Raw genomic sequence first — 16,195 nt, 5'->3', positions numbered from 1 at the left:
TTTATTCTCAAGGACCACAAAATGAAGAGGATATAGATAAATTCCTTAATAAATATGGATTACAAAAAATCTCTCATCAAAGCAAGGTGGATCTAAACCAGAGAATAACAGAACAAGAGATAGAGGGTGCCATTCAAGACATGCAATTGGGCAAATCTCCAGGGCCAGATGGATTGACTTCCAGATACTACAAATCTTTGAAGGAGTGGTTGGTTCATCCGTTAAAGGAAGTCTGCAACGAGATCTTAGAGGGGGAAAAGGCACCAGAATCGTGGAAAGAAGCGTATATTTCACTCATACCAAAGACAGAGACTGAAAAGACTCAACTTAAGAACTACCGCCCAATATCATTACTTAATGTGGATTACAAAATTTTTGCAGACATTTTGGCAAAAAGATTTAAAAGAGTGTTGATGGAGAAGATTCATAAGGACCAAGCAGGCTTTCTCCCAAAAAGACACCTATCAGACAATGTAAGGAATATAATAGACATTTTGGAATTGCTAGAGGTGAAAATTAACACTAAAGCAGTGCTGATTTTTGTGGACGCGGAGAAAGCCTTTGACAATATTTCTTGGAGTTTTATGAAAAAGAATCTTCATGGGATGGGGGTAGGCCAAGGATTTGAGAACGGTATGGGTGCGATATACTCTGAACAAAAAGCCAAGCTAATTGTAAATAATGTGATAACTGAGGAACTTAAGATAGAAAAAGGAACACGACAGGGATGCCCAATTTCCCCATTGCTTTTTATTTCTGTTCTGGAGGTGTTGCTGAATATGATTAGAAATGACCAGCAGGTTAAAGGTGTACAGGTCGGAGATAAACATTATAAGTTAAGGGCATTTGCAGATGACTTAGTATTGACCCTACAAGAGCCAAACACTAGTACGAAAAGGGTGTTGGAGATAATTCAACAATTTGGCCAGGTAGCTGGATTTAAACTGAATAAACAAAAAACTAAAGTCTTAGAAAAAAATTTAACAGTCATGGAGAAGGAGAAATTTCAAGAAGAGACAGGTTTGACACTGGTTAAGAAGGTGAAATACCTAGGGGTTTATTTGACATCTAAAAATTTGAACTTGTATAAGGACAACTATGAAAAATGCTGGTTAGAAATTAAAAAAGATCTAGAAATATGGTCAAATTTGAAACTGTCAATGTTAGGCCGAATTGCAGTTATCAAGATGAATGTATTGCCTAGAATGTTATTTTTGTTTCAAACCTTGCAGATTCTTGACAAGATGGACTGTTTCAAGAGGTGGCAGAAAGATATTTCTAAATTTGTCTGGTAGGGCAAAAAGCCCAGAATTAAATTTAAAATACTGACAGATGCTAAAGAAAGAGGGGGATTTGCCCTGCCGGACTTAAAATTGTACTATGAAGCAGCAGCGTTTTGCTGGCTGAAAGAGTGGATGCTCCTCGAGAACACAGACATTTTGGACTTGGAAGGTTTTAATAATGCATTTGGTTGGCATGCATATCTATGGAATGATAAAATCAAGGTGCATAGGCCCTTTAAAAACCACATTGTCAGAAAAGCATTGTTTAATGTCTGGATAAGATATAAAGATTTGTTGGAAAACAAAACCCCCAGATGGTTGTCACCCTTGGAGGCTAAGGCATTGAAGAAATAATAATTTTATTATTTATACCCCGCCCATCTGGCTGGGTGTCCCCAGCCACTCTGGGCGGCTTCCATAAAAACCAAAAATACAGTAAAATATCACACGTTAAAAACTTCCCTGAACAGGGCTGCCTTAAGATGTCTTCTGAATGTCAGGTAGTTGTTTATCGTTTTGACATCCGCTGGAAGGGCGTTCCACAGGGCGGGCGCCACTACCGAGAAGGCCCTCTGCCTGGTTCCCTGTAGCTTTGCTTCTCGCAATGAGGGAACCGCCAGAAGGCCCTCGGCGCTGGACCTCAGCGTCCGGGCAGAATGATGGGGGTGGAGACGCTCCTTCAGGTATACTGGACCGAGGCCGTTTAGGGCTTTAAAGGTCAGCACCATCACTTTGAATTGTGCTCGGAAACGTACTGGGAGCCAATGTAGGTCTTTCAAGACCGGTGTTATATGGTCTCGGCGGCCGCCCCCAGTCACCAGTCTAGCTGCCGCATTCTGGATTAATTGTAGTTTCCGAGTCACCTTCAAAGGTAGCCCCACGTAGAGTGCATTGCAGTAGTCCAAGCGGGAGATAACCAGAGCATGCACCACTCTGGCGAGACAGTCCGCAGGCAGATAGGGTCTCAGCCTACGTACCAGATGGAGCTGGTAAACAGCTGCTCTGGACACAGATTTAACCTGTGCCTCCATGGACAGCTGTGAGTCCAAAATGACTCCCAGGCTGCGCACCTGGTCCTTCAGGGGCACAGTTACCCCATTCAGGACCAGGGAATCCTCCACACCTGCCCGCCTCCTGTCCCCCAAAAACAGTACTTCTGTCTTGTCAGGATTCAACCTCAATCTGTTAGCCGCCATCCATCTTCCAACCGCCTCCAGACACTCACGCAGGACCTTCACCGCCTTCACTGGTTCTGATTTAAAAGAGAGGTAGAGCTGGGTATCATCCGCATACTGGTGAACACCCAGCCCAAACCTCCTGATGATCTCTCCCAGCGGCTGCATGTAAATGTTGAAAAGCATGGGGGAGAGGACAGAACCCTGAGGCACCCCACAAGTGAGAGCCCAGGGGTCTGAACACTCATCCCCCACCACCACTTTCTGAACATGGCCCAGGAGGAAGGAGCGGAACCACTGTATAACAGTGCCCCCAGCTCCCAGCCCCTCAAGACGGTCCAGAAGGATGCTATGGTCGATGGTATCAAACGCCGCTGAGAGATCCAGCAGAACTAGGAAACAGCTCTCACCTTTGTCCCTAGCCCGCCGGAGATCATCAACCAGTGCGACCAAGGCAGTTTCAGTCCCATGATGAGGCCTGAATCCCGACTGGAAGGGATCCAAATGGTCCGCTTCTTCCAGGCGTGCCTGGAGTTGTTCGGCAACCGCTCGCTCAATCACCTTGCCCAGGAATGGAAGATTTGAGACTGGGCGATAGTTGGCCATCGTGGCCGCATCTAAAGATGGTTTTTTAAGAAGCGGTTTAATAACCGCCTCTTTCAGCGGGTCTGGGAAGGCTCCCTCACGGAGGGAAGCATTCACCACCCCACGAAGCCCATCGCCCAGTCCTTCCCGGCTAGCTTTTATAAGCCAGGATGGGCAAGGAACTCAATATGGAGGCTGGATGGCCGAAGTATTGGGAAATCTTGGAACAGGAGGGAGATAAATTGAAATTACAAAGTCATGAGAAATTGAAACCTAAAGTACAAGACTGGCTTCAATATTACCAAATAATGGAGATTTATAAACAGGACAGGAAAATTGGCTTTCAGGTGGAAAAATCAAAATTAGAGACTGAACTGTTAGAACCCAATACTAAGAACTTGTCAAGAATGTATAATTTGCTGCTGAAATGGAATACACAAGATGAAACAGTTAAATCGGCTATGATTAAGTGGGCACAGGACATTGGTCATAACATTATGTTTGCTGACTGGGAATGGTTGTGGAACACCGGTATTAAATTCACGGCATGTAATGCCTTAAAGGAAAACATTATGAAAATGTTTTACAGGTGGTACATGACCCCAGTCAAGCTAGCAAAAATCTACCATTTGCCTGTTAATAAGTGTTGGAAATGTAAAGAAACTGAAGGTACTTTCTATCACCTTTGGTGGACATGCCCAAAGATTAAGGCTTTCTGGGAAATGATATATAATGAAATGAAAAAGGTACTTAAATGTACTTTCCCTAAGAAACCAGAGGCCTTTCTCTTGGGCATTGTTGGCCAATTGGTGTTAAAGAAGGACAGAACTTTCTTTATGTATGCTACAACAGCAGCAAGAATACTCATCGCAAAGTATTGGAAGACACAAGATTTACCCACCCTGGAAGAATGGCAGATGAAAGTGATGGACTATATGACATTAGCCAAGATGACTGGCAGAATCCGCGACCAGGGAAAGGAGACGGCGGAAGAAGAATGGAAGAAATTTAAAATCTACCTTAAGGACTATTATAAACTTGCTGAATGTTAGAATGTCGAGGTTTGAGTAAGAAAGGGTTACAGCGATATAAGATTAGATTGAAGGAAAGATTAAGAGGACAGAGGACTGACAGATATATTTAGAGTTGCTAAAAACTTTTGGACATTGGGATGCAGAAAGGGGAGGTATGGGGAAGTCTGAGAAACAAGGTTTATGAAAAAAAGTTATGAAACTATATGTGTTTGTATGTCTTTTTATATGTTTGTATTGTCTTAAAAATTTTTGTAAAACCAATAAAAAAATTATAAAACAAAACAAAACTTTGTCTCATTTCTTTTCTTCCATACTTGATTTCAATTTTCTCCCATCTTTGATAGAATAAACCTTTTCCATATTTAACACTTTTCTCCTTGTATGCCCCCCCCCAGAATTTTATTTCTGTATGCAGATATTGATTTTTGTGAAAAAATATTTAACCTTTGTGTGACTCCTTCTCCTAAGTTCTAGTCATGGCAGCCATATTCTTTACCTGCATTTCACTGGCAGCCAATCATCTTTGAGCACAATCTCTCTGACAATAGATGTGGTGGCTGAGCTGTGGATTGGCTGCATCAATTCAGAGTACAGAAGGCTGATGGGATGACTGTATGTAACAGCCAGGCTGAAATTTAGGTTACAATGCTGTCTCTGGAATGTAAATATTGCTAAATCCAGGATTTGTTTAATTTTTGGAGGAAATGATCAATAAATAGCTATTATTTCATGACAACTTGAATTAGCTACCTAAGGAGACCACCACACTCTGACTAAGGTTAACGGTTTGGCACTTTGGGAATCTCAGTATGCTAATTTGGGGGACTCACTCCTATTTAATTCTGCTGTGGTGACATGAAGAATAATGGTGTCATTCATTCTCTTCGCAGAGGACTGGTAGGGTCTAGAAACCCCAGGGAAAGTGAAGAGTTCACTAGAGTTGGGCCCGCCATCTTGGCCAAGTCCTCAAGTCCCTTTTGCAACATTCATGTTAACTAGTTTCTACATAGCTTTTGTATGTTGTGGCTTATTGTCCTCAATGTGTGAGTTTACAGGCCTTTCTGACTTTGCTAAAATAACTATTTTCCCTGCAAAAACAGGACAGTGTGTTTTATTCTTGTTTGTTCAGAAAACTCTGGCTTAAGTATACAAAGTCTCACAGACTGGAGAGGGGCAAACGTGAGTGGGAGTACATATTTCTTTTCTGCAAAAGTCCATTTTCCTTGGTCCCATCAAAAGGGGGAGAAAGGGGGTCCTAATAGCTCCCAGCACATCTTTTAAAATGTTTTGGGGAGAGTAAGCTTAACTTCCATGAGTCATCAGTTTTCTGTTTTGCCAGCATTTTTATTTTTATTAACAATTATGAATTGATTGATTGATTAATTAATTCATTAAATTCATATATCACCCTTCATCCAAAGATCTCAGGGCAGGTCACTGAACAAAAATACAAAAGAAGACTATGAAACACATAATAAAAACAAGGGGGAAATCCTATAACCTCCCCTGCCACAAACACACTTTTAGTGTGTTTGTTTTGGGTTTGTTTGTTTGTTTGTTTGTTTGTTTGTTTACATCCCACTTTCCCCACAGAATTGGATATCTCTGAAGCTCACAATAAATAAAACAAACATGGGGAAAAACCTGGGTTTTTATTACTTCAAGCACTGGCATAACCCCAACAAACTCTTTCTCCATTCATTCATTCATTCATTCATTCCCAGTTATCTGCAGAATCCCATATCTTCACTGTAAGCAGTGGTGTAGCATGGGCAGGGCCACAGGGTTGGGTTCCCTGGTTGCCAAATTCTTAGGGGTGCCAAAATTTTAAAGAAAATAAAGAAAACAGTAATAATAAATAATAAATATTTGTCAGACTGATAATAAGAAACCCCCTTGGGGGGCACTCAAGTGTGTCACCAAGTGGGTGGGGCAGGAAGTGGGGAAAGAGAATTAAGCACAACTCTGGAGTGAAATAGCAACAAAAGAGAAGAATGGAGCGTTAATATGTCATGGAGAGTGCTTAAAATGCACTCTAATAATAATAATAGTAATAATAATAATAATACCCCACCCTCCCCAGCCAAGACCGGGCTCAGGGTGGCTAACACCAAATATATAATACATTAAAAACACAAAATCGAACAAGTGGTTAAAATACAGTTCAAAATCACATTTAAATTCAGAATAAAATTAAGTGGGAACCCACGAATTGCAGCCGTAGGGGTAAGGTATATTAAATGTTCACCAGGCCCAGCCATGTGTGCTGGTATCCCATGGGCCTCTAGAAATAGCCAAGGAGGCCAGTTACATACAGAGTCCCATAGAAAAAACGCCTGGCGGAACAGCTCCGTCTTGCAGGCACTATGGAAAGATGTCAAGTCCCACAGGGCCCTAGTTTCTTGCGACAGAGCTGGGGCCAGAGCTGAAAAGGCTCTGGCCCTGGTCGAGGTCAGTCTAACCTCCCTGAGGCTCGGGACCACCAAAGTATTATTGATTACAATCAATTCCAAATGTAAATACTTCAGGCTGCTTCAAACACTGGAAGATGGATATTTCTAAATTCATCTGGCAGGGGGGAAAGCTAAGAATGAAACATAAACTTGTGATAGATATAAAGGAAAGAGGAGGCATTTCCCTGCCAGACCTGCAAATGTAGTATGAGGCAGCCTTTTTGTGTTGGTTAAAAGAATGGATTACATGGGGGATTTCAATGGTGTCACCTCAGTAGAATTACAGAGAACAGAAAGAGGGGTGAAATCAAAAGAAGGGAGTCTAACCACAATGATTTTTTCAGATGGCAGAGATTTTAAAATAAAATAAAGAGGAGTTGAAGGGGGAGTCATTTTGTGTCAGTGTCTTGTGTCAGTTGTTGCTTATTGAAACCCATTTCTGTTTCTGACCCCTCCCCCTCCCACTGTGACTCAGTGTCAGACTTCAGAGAATTGGCATTCCTTCCCCCTTTGGCCATACATAAGCAGATCAAAGGAAAAGGAGTCTTTTTACCAGTTAGAAAGTTTAATGATCACAGTGAGAGAACAAAGAATCCATTTCCTAGAAACGGTGGCACTCCCAATTCAGGGTTCCACCCACTTCCTCCCTAGTCACCCATGTCACTACCGTGTCTTGTAACTACTGTGCTTTCTGTGCTGCCACCTTATCAGCTCTTCTTGACCTTGGGCTGAGCGGATGAATGCTTTCCAGAGACAGTGAATCTGTTAACCCTCTCTCTCCCAGTGCTTCTCCTAGCTGTTCCCCATCCAGTATTTCCCAGCTTCTGCCTTCTGAACTATGTCCCTCTGCAAACCACCGTTCCAAATCTATACTGCTCTGGGAAGATTCAGGATCCGGATCAGGCGGAGGCTCCCACTGTTCCTCCTCAGTGCATCCCTCCTCAGCACGGTCCCCGACACTCAGATAAGCATAGAGGAAATACATTGACTTATGGCTTGTGCACAGGGGAAGCTTCCTGATCTGAAAGCCATTTCATAACCTGTTTCCTACTCATTATTTCACACTGTTTTATGAAATAGAGGGTCCACTCCTCCAAAGCTTCCAATCTCCCCAGGTTTGTGTAATGTTCTGCCATGTTGCTGTCTGATACAGGTATGGATATGGGTGATTAAAGCAAATGATTTTTATTTCCACATGCATTAGAAACACACACACACTCCTGTACCCTTGAGCTTTCAGGGCTCAGACATGGGACAAATACATATGCAGGGAATCAACATGGTAATTAACAATTAGCAAAGACTCTTTTAAACATTTCTTCTTTACTCAGTTTTAGAACTGGAAGCTTCTAAAGAAATCAAACATTTTCAGTGAAGGTGTAGGAGATGACATAACATTTTTTATCTGGGCCTTGAAAATCCTATGGTACAATGAGGCTTTCATCAAAGTGCACAGGCTTCACATCCTGATTACAGGCAATGACGATGTACCTGGAGGATTTGTTATCAGAGTACTTGCAAGGTCGGCGAGTTGAGCCGCCTTTGTGCTTGCAGGTGGTGACAGTGAAGGGGCGGAGACTAATCCTCAACCCCTTCCCATAATCCTTCCCTCCAGATGCAGTGCACACAGCTATGATGTTATTCTTGGTGCCGTGGATGAAGGTGTTCACTTCCTTGCATGCTGGTTTGTCCAGCCCACGTCTTTTCATCATGACGTCACAATACTGCTTGCCGACGCTGCTCTTGGGATTATCGTAGTGCTGGGTTAGAAACGTCTCATAGCTGGGTGCACAATAGGCTCCCAGGACTAGCACAGACACCAGAAAGGTGAGGAGCACAAGGCCAGATCCCTTGAAAGGCATCATCGTGGGCGACCGCCACCTGAAAGAGATACCTGGGGGAAAAGTAAAGTGGGTGTATAAACACTTTCTTTCAGGCTGCTTTGTGAAACGGCTTGGAGTTCAAACGAATACTGTACAGTCATACCTTGGATCCCAAACGCCCTGGAACTTGGAAGTTTTGACTCCTGAATGCCACAAACCCAGAAGTGACTGTTCCGGTTTGCAAACGTTCTTTGGAACCCGAACATCCAACGGGGCTTCTGTGGCTTCTGCTTGGCTACAGGACCTTCCTGCACCCAGTCAGAAGCCGTGCTTTGGTTTCTGAACATTTTGGAAGTCAAACGGACTTCCGGAATGGATTCCGTTCGACTCTCAATGTATGACTGTACAGTGGTACCTCGGGTTACAGATGCTTCAGGTTACAGACTCCACTAACCCAGAAATAGTACCTTGGGTAAAGAACTTTGCTTCAGGATGAGAACAGAAGTTGCAGAGTGGCGGCGTGGCGGCAGTGGCAGTGGGAGATCCCATTAGCTAAAGTGGTACCTCAGGTTAAGAACAGTTTCAGGTTAAGAATGGACCTCTGGAATGAATTATGTTCTTAACCCGAGGTACCACTGTATATCCTTTCAAATTCTCATCTGCAAATGGTGGGTGTTGTCTAGTCATGATCACATGTCTGTGTGAATATTGACACTTGCCAGTCAGTACTTGATAAACAACAATGTGTTGAGTCAGCATTTACAAGGGATAGTCCTCATGATATGCAAATTCCTGTGCTTAGTATTTCATTTGCATTTTAGGAAAAAAATTGTATCTGTTGGAGATTTTGTGGGGGTGAAGTAATGCCTTTGGGGGGTTGTTTTCTGAAGTTGCCATATCCAGGATTGGGTGCTCCCACCTCAGTGTCCATGGAAGTTAAATCTTTGGGGGCTGGTATTGTGGGGAGGGGAGGCATATTCACTCTAACATGTAGGCATGCAAACTTTTACTAAATTTGCCTGCAATCCTCAATTTTTTCACATAGCCTTTTCAATAAACGGAACTTTGAAACATACAGTTTAACTAATTCCCCCTTGCCTAGTAGCATTTACTGAGACCTAAATCGGAGTCACTTTTGAATGTTGCAATTCGGACACACAACAGCTCCGCCATCTAGTGGTTTAATGCTGTATGTTCACCCCTCTTAAAAAAAGTATTCCCCTTATAATAAGTCTGCTCACCTTTCCCGCTTGGCAGCTTCAACAAAGCTTAAACAATGGTCTAAGCCAGGCATCCCCAAACCCGGCCCTCCAGATGTTTTGGGACTACAACTCCCATCATACCTAGCTAACAGGACCAGTGGTCTGGGATGATGGGAATTGTAGTCCCTAAACATATGGAGGGTCAAGTTTGGGGAGGCCTGGTCTTAGCTTTCCTTTCTGGCCATTAATAGAGCCAGAAAGAAAGCAATCACCTGCCTTCCCCTTCAACAAGGAAGTCTTGTCTTGCAATAATGGGGTACACCTTTCCGATGTGGGCAGTGATACCCTGTTGAATGACACATCACAGTGCGTCATACAGTTTAACTAATTCCCCCTTGCCTAGTAGCATTTACTGAGACCTAAATCGGAGTCACTTTTGAATGTTGCAATTCGGACACACAACAGCTTCCCATTCTAGTGGTTTAATGCTGTATTTTCACCCCTTTTTTAAAAAAAGTATTCCCCTTATAATGAGTCTGCTTACCTTTCCCGGTTGGCAGCTTAAACAAAGCTTCAACAATAGGGACTTCCGGGTCAGCGCCAACAACGAATGGCGGAGTTCCTCCGATCGGAGGAACGGGCTTTGTGGAAATTGGGTCTTCCCGCCGCGGCAAAGGTGGGGGCCCGCTAGAAATCCCAGGCAGAGAAGCCTGGGAACGTGGGGTTTGGCAGAGCACCAAGAGCGCCTCCCCTACTCACGAGGAAACCCCTTTTCGGGGCTCCGAAGTGAAGTGGGGTGAGCAGCGCGGTGCTGCGAACCGATCACTATTTCCATGGAGGGAAGCCGCGCAGCCATCGCCGGAGAGCGCTGACTTTTTCCTGATGACATTTGGACTTTAAATCAAGCACCCGTGAGTAAAAACAGAGAATTGGATTAAGAAATTTGCAAAATTTATGAATTAGACATGAAGCGGGAAGGTGTAAACAGAAAGTCCGCCTCCCGTTTTTGTATACAGATTGAAGCAAAGACCTCGCAACCTAATATCCTGAAAAACTGCTTTAAAGTTGGAAATTTCCTGCATCCGCAACCAATAAAACCCCCTTGGAAGCAGGAGAAAAGGGGGGGGGGGATTTGACTGTTTAATCCTGCAGGAGGAGAGTAAAGGAATTTAAGTTTCCATCACCCCAAACCTGGGGACGGGGTGTCGGGACAGAAACTGTTTGAGACGTCCATTGATTGAAAGTGGAGCACTTTGACAGATAGTTTAAAAAAGAGAGAGAGAGAGAGAGAGAGAGAAACAAATTAACTTCAACGCTACTTTCTGCATTTCTGCTTTTTAAAGAAACAAAGTATCTGAAATCGAAAGGAACTGAAATCGAAAGTAATCTCCTTTGTTGGATATATTTTAAAAATGGATACAAATAGAAATTGTGTCCCCTAGAGGGAGCCTGTCAGTTTGCTGTTGCAGCTTACTTGGAGACTCTACAGATGTGAGATTTGGATCATGGGACCAGCCGTTTGACCTTGATCTTGAACAGAAATGTGTTGGCAGGAAGGTTTGGTGTCTGCCCTTGGCATGACAAATGCTTTGCTGTAGCAGCTGCATGAGAAAATGAACTTGATGCATGAAAAATTGGACCTGATGAGTGCTGTGGCCAGTGAATATGATTTAACAGGGAATAAGGATAAAGAAGTTATACAGCGATCAATTCTGGAATCTGGTTTGACAAGGCAAGTCCAAGGGCAGATGGAGAAAGAAAAGGCAGCGATTACTCCTCAAACAACACAAATGCAAAGATCCAAAGTCCTGCAGGAACAAAAGCTACTGCGTTGGAAGATTGAACTTGGACACTGCTGGGAAGTATTTGAAGTCAAGAAAGCTTTTAACGTTAGTGGGACTATGAAACGGGTGAACAACTATCTTCTGGATAAATATCCTTTGGATTACAAAGATGAAGACGGGGAGTGGGACTGGGGGGAAGGGGCCAATCTGATGAAGGAAAATGGAAACTATTACTGGATGGAACCCTCTGGAGACCCACTCCCCAAGAAACCAACAATTGATAAAGAAGTGCGCAAGCACAAACAAGAACAAAAAAATTTGCAGAAGGGGCCTAGAAGAGATTTAAGGGCCTCGGACATTAGAACAACAAATTGATGGACTGGATGTAATGGACAGAAAGGACTGACATGACCCGAAACCAGGAAGAAGGGACGTTGGATAAAAATTAGAGATATCAAGGGAAATTCTTTTGCTAATTTTGGAATTAGTGCAACATCAATGAAATTTGAGGGAATATGCTGGAAAGGAACTAAATTGGCTTTAGTAGAAATGATTTTAAGGAGATATGTATGAATATGATGTAAACTTTGAAATTTTAAGATTTTTAAGATAAGATAAGGGTAAAGAGATTAAGGTAAATTGAATAACAGATGACATTAAAAGATGGAAAGGTTATCTTGATTAATAAATAAGAGAGATTGTGAAGATTAATCATTTAAATTAAAATTTAGAAACATGGGAAGAATTTGCTGAAATAACAAATTAAACTAGAATACAAAAAGGGAGGTGTGAGGAGGTTCAAGAATCAAGCAAATGAAAAGTTGCAATCTGAGATTTGTATTTTTCTTCTTTCTTTTTTGGGTTTTTTTCCTTTTGTTTTATTTCTTGCTGTATATTTTTTTTCTGTGTGTCTTGTTTTGATGAAATTTTGAATAAATATCATTTAAAAAATAAAATAAAATAAACAAAGCTTCAACAATGGTCTAAGCCAGGCATCCCCATATTCGGCCCTCCAGATGCTTTGGGACTAAAACTCCCTTCATCCCTAGCTAACAGGACCAGTTGTCTGGGATGATGGGAATTGTAGTCCCTACACATATGGAAGGCCGAGTTTGGGGATGCCTGGTCTTAGCTTTCCTTTCTGGCCATTAATAGAGCCAGAAAGAAAGCAATCACCTGTCTTCACCTTCGACAAGGCAATGATACCCTGTTGAATGACACTTCAGAGTGCGTCAGGGATTGGTTGCAGGTGTGAGGGTGTTGGTGGCAAGCCCTTTGGGCTCGAGTGGTGGTTAGCCTTTGTTTGTATGGAGGGGAGGTTGTAGCCTCCGCCTGCCCCTCCTCAGTAAGGGTATCCTGTTAAAGGGATCCGGAGTTGTGAATTCTGTCCAATGCCAGGACGTGGGCTAGGGCCATGTCACAACCCTTACGGGGACCCCTTGGGGTGTCACTAATTGATGTAAGTCATAGGGTGCCCCCTAATGATGGTTTACCCTTAGATGGACTCCCAGCAGACAGGCAGGAGTCAAGATATAGCCTGGCTTCACCCAATGCCTAAGCCAACACGTTCACATCTGTAACCAATAAAGTTGTGGCCTATTGGAACCCATAAACCAAAACTCTCATGTCCGTGTGTTTATTGGCCATTAGGTGGACAATAATGGGGGCCTTGTCACGCAACAACATGTTTTACATTCTACTTATGTTTCCCAAGCATGAAGGCTATTTTTCTAGAAAAAGAGGTGCCAGAACTCATCACAAACACCTCTCTTCTTCACTTTAAATGGCAATGGTGCCCTCATGAGAGATGCCAGGACCGAGTTCCAGGGAGTTCTGGCTGAAAAAACCCCTACAATCAAGTAATGTTCTCTGAAATGTTCCTTTACCCAACATTAGGGTCGCCATAAGTCTAGAATTTCCCAGACACAGCTAGGATTTGGCCAGTGTCTGAGTGGAATTTGCTGAAATGTCCAGAAAAATCTGGACACATGACAACCCATGTCAGAAATGTTGATTTATGTGAATTTCCTTAAAAACAGTTCAAAATCTTAATTTGTAAAAAATGCCAAAAACTTTTGTTTGTGGATATGGCAGTCCTACCCAAGATTTATTTATATATAATGTGCTTAAAGTTTGCAGTGTTAATTCTGTATAGATTTTTACTCCCACCTTCCATAAACTGAAATAGATCCACTGTTGCTGTCAGCTTTCAATAACTGTTACGCTCTTATGCAACAACAACCAAACCCAATAAATTACTGTTTCCTTTATTTAGCTTCCAGTCTTCCCTCTTGCTCCTTTTTGTCTGCCTGCAGCTCCAGATGACACCCTGTCAATGCTTTGCCTGGCCTTTTATTCTATGGGGGACACCGCTTCTGGCCTATGGCACACGACCAGCTTGCAGGACCCCATTCTATTTGACTATTCTCCAAGGTCCAAATGGAATTCTCAGGACACCAATCAGATTAATCCCTGACGGTGCTAGGAGAAACCAGTGGAGGCTGGTCCTTTAGAATCAAAGGAGCACTGCCCCAACAAATGCAACCTAACCCCAGTCAGCCATCACCTGCCTCCTTTCTTACCTAACAGCCAGCCCAGGGGGTTTCCCTGGTTGTCAACTTCCTTCTCAGATTCAGGGTTGGCCTTGTAGAATTCAGGGTGGGGAGTGAGTACTTGGGAAATGGGACAAAACTAGAAGTACTTGGTTCTACTGTCTTTGGCTCCATTTCCACAAACTGTTTTGCCTAAGTTTTACAAATTGCCATATTTTTAAGTATGAGCTACAGGTAAACAAAAAAAAAATCTCTTTAAAAAGGTTAGTGTTTTGTTTAGGGAGACACCTTTCATCAAGTAGTGTAATGATCTCAGACAGGCAATCAAGCAAGCCCCAATAAGAATTAATGAGTCCCTGTCAGTTTTATGACATGTTTATTTACAATTAACACCCAGAGAGCAGCTCCGAACCTGTCGCTCTTAGCTACGAGTTGGTCATTCTGATTCCCTGCCCCTTTTGCAGCACAAAGGGTGCCAAAGATCTGTCCTTCCTCTCTTGTATATCTATTGCATTTTAACCCTCTCAGCTCTTCTGGTTTGGCGAGAAGGTGGGTGAATTCCCCCCCCCCCGGCTATCAAACGAAGAGCCCTCTAAACGCTGCCTCCCTCCTGGTTGCATAGCAACCCCCTCAATGTCATCCATCTCCTCCCCTCCCTTCTCCTGCAAGCTTTCCGAGTATGCTCCTCTGAGTCTGGGAACTCTTGATGAAGGGGGGATGAACTAACCCACTCCTGCTCTGTCTGTGGCTGCAGTCCCTCCTCTCCAGAGTCAGACTCTGGCTCCCTCTGTACTGGCATTCCTTCATCTCCAGAGTCAGACTCTTGCCAGGTGTTCTAGCCAGCCACATCCCTGACATTATTTTGGTGAGTGAGAAAAGCACAGAACTGACAGTGCTGCGAGAAAGACAAATGGAAGTGGACCAGAAAGTCACAGACAGTTTCAGGGATTTTTAATGTTCATATTTTATTGACATAATTTCAGTTTTATAAGAAACAGAGTGATACAGAGAAAAAAGGGGGGAAAGAACAAAGCTGTATATAAGAAATATATATTCCATGTCTGCTTATCTGAGTCACAAGGTGGAAGAGTTAGAAAAGAGGCCGGGTTTTAATAGGCAACCAGCATACCACAAATAACTGCTTGATCCCACAGCAGCAAGAATCATGAGAAAAGGCATGAGATCATACTTATATATGATGAAAAGCGATGTAGGAGATAAGCGGTGGGACACAGTGGAGGCCCAAAGTGATCAGAGTGGCCTTTTCACCCTCAGGAAGGAAGAAATCCTGGTGGCAATCCAATGGTGACTTGTGAGCAGGTAAAACAAATATTTGCTTATGTAAAAGGACTTCTTCAACTCCGCCTTCTTGCAATCCTCTTGCCTTTGCCCAGACCTGTCCTGGAAGATTGGGGGACTACCTTGAGAGGTTTCTTGACAGGGATGCAGTGCAGGAGGGGGAAAGTGTAGGGGGCTGCTGAGTGTCGGAGAGGATGGTAGCGGAGGTTTGTTGCCTGAGCAGAAGTCTGCTTGTGCAACAATGGCATTCAATATCTTAATTCAATTGGGTATCCGTTCTCACATCTAAGCGAAATTCTCCTACTATAGTCCAGAAAGTCGTAGATGAATTTAGCTCTTGCACATCTGGTGATTGGAAATTCAGATGAGCTCAACATGGGACCAGTGTATGGGCGGCCAGAAAAAGTGCAGATGTTTTTAAGATCTTGGTCTGAGACATGAACGAAAGTGCGTTCGGGGATGGGAGCCAGGCCTTTTTTCTTGATTATATATTCGCAGTAATCTTTGACTTCAGTCTTCGGGTAATCGACATACTCGTGTTTGAAGGATTGGAAGTCCCAGGAGGCTTCAGTCCCCAGCACCATCCAGGAGAGCAAAACCAAGAGCAGCCATAAAGGACAGGGCCCCTGGGCAGCCATGGCTCACTGTGGCTCTTGGTGGTTGTTCTGTGCTGAAAAAAACCGGAAACAGTGTAAAGTTCAATAGAGCATTTTCATGCTTTCACCTTTTCCATCACATTTATTATATAACCCACTTCCCAGGAAATATCAAGGGAAAATGTGAAAAGGGCTATGACAGCCTTGCTCAAATTGTAATCCTAATTCCCTCATTAGGTAGTTATGAGGCTCCCTAACATTGCCTTCACACACTGCCCCATCTACTTCAGTACTGTGATACCTCAGAAGTCAAACAGAATCCTTTCCAGAACTCCGTTTGACTTCCAAAATGTTCAGAATCCAAGGCACAGCTTCCAAGTGGCTGCAGGAAGCTCCTGCAGCCAATCGG

Source organism: Podarcis liolepis, assembly GCF_965112155.1.
Source record: "Podarcis liolepis genome assembly, chromosome: 13".
NCBI lineage: Eukaryota > Metazoa > Chordata > Lepidosauria > Squamata > Lacertidae > Podarcis > Podarcis liolepis.
Note: the sequence above shows the minus strand (reverse complement) of the source record.